The sequence below is a fragment of the Sinocyclocheilus anshuiensis genome, unplaced genomic scaffold, assembly GCF_001515605.1.
Source record: "Sinocyclocheilus anshuiensis isolate Anshui unplaced genomic scaffold, SAMN03320099.WGS_v1.1 scaffold8211, whole genome shotgun sequence".
Taxonomy (NCBI): Eukaryota; Metazoa; Chordata; class Actinopteri; order Cypriniformes; family Cyprinidae; genus Sinocyclocheilus; species Sinocyclocheilus anshuiensis.
The window spans coordinates 1-537 of record NW_015557606.1 but is presented as its reverse complement, the minus strand read 5'-3'; the positions used below and the strand labels follow the sequence as shown (position 1 = coordinate 537).

Here is a 537-nt window from a genome sequence, read left to right as displayed (position 1 = left end):
GGTGGTCTTTAAAACAATCAGATGGAGTCTTCTCGATGAACGACTCCTATGAGAGCAACAAGTGGCCTTCGGTTTTCACTCCCATGGTGTGGATATTGCCCCTTTTTGGGGGTTTAGGCATGTATGGAAGTTAAAATGTCTTAGCACAGGATGGTTTCAAGCCATCGACCTCTGGGTTATGGGCCCAGCACGCTTCCGCTGCGCCACTCTGCTGTAAGCCACACCAAATAGCCAGTGCCTTATCCATTAGGCCACTGGGGCTGCCATGGGGTAGCTCACTCACATTCAGGTGGTCTTTAAAACAATCAGATGGAGTCTTCTCGATGAACGACTACTATGAGAGCAACAAGTGGCCTTCGGTTTTCACTCCCATGGTGTGGATATTACCACTTTTTGGGGGGCTCAGGCATGAATAGAAGTTAAGATGTCATAGCAGAGGATGGTTTCCATCCATCGACCTCTGGGTTATGGGCCCAGGACGCTTCCACTGCACCACTCTGCTGTAAGCCACCCTAGATGGAACTCGAACCCACAATC

The 537-nt window shown here is 49.9% G+C and overlaps 1 non-coding gene across 1 annotated transcript; it reads right to left on the bottom strand.

Moving 5' to 3' along the window:
* Positions 1-430: 430 nt before the first annotated feature.
* Positions 431-502, bottom strand: trnam-cau (transfer RNA methionine (anticodon CAU)). Its single transcript has one exon. It is a non-coding gene; the product is annotated as a tRNA-Met (tRNA).
* Between the last annotated feature and the right edge of the window lie 35 nt (positions 503-537).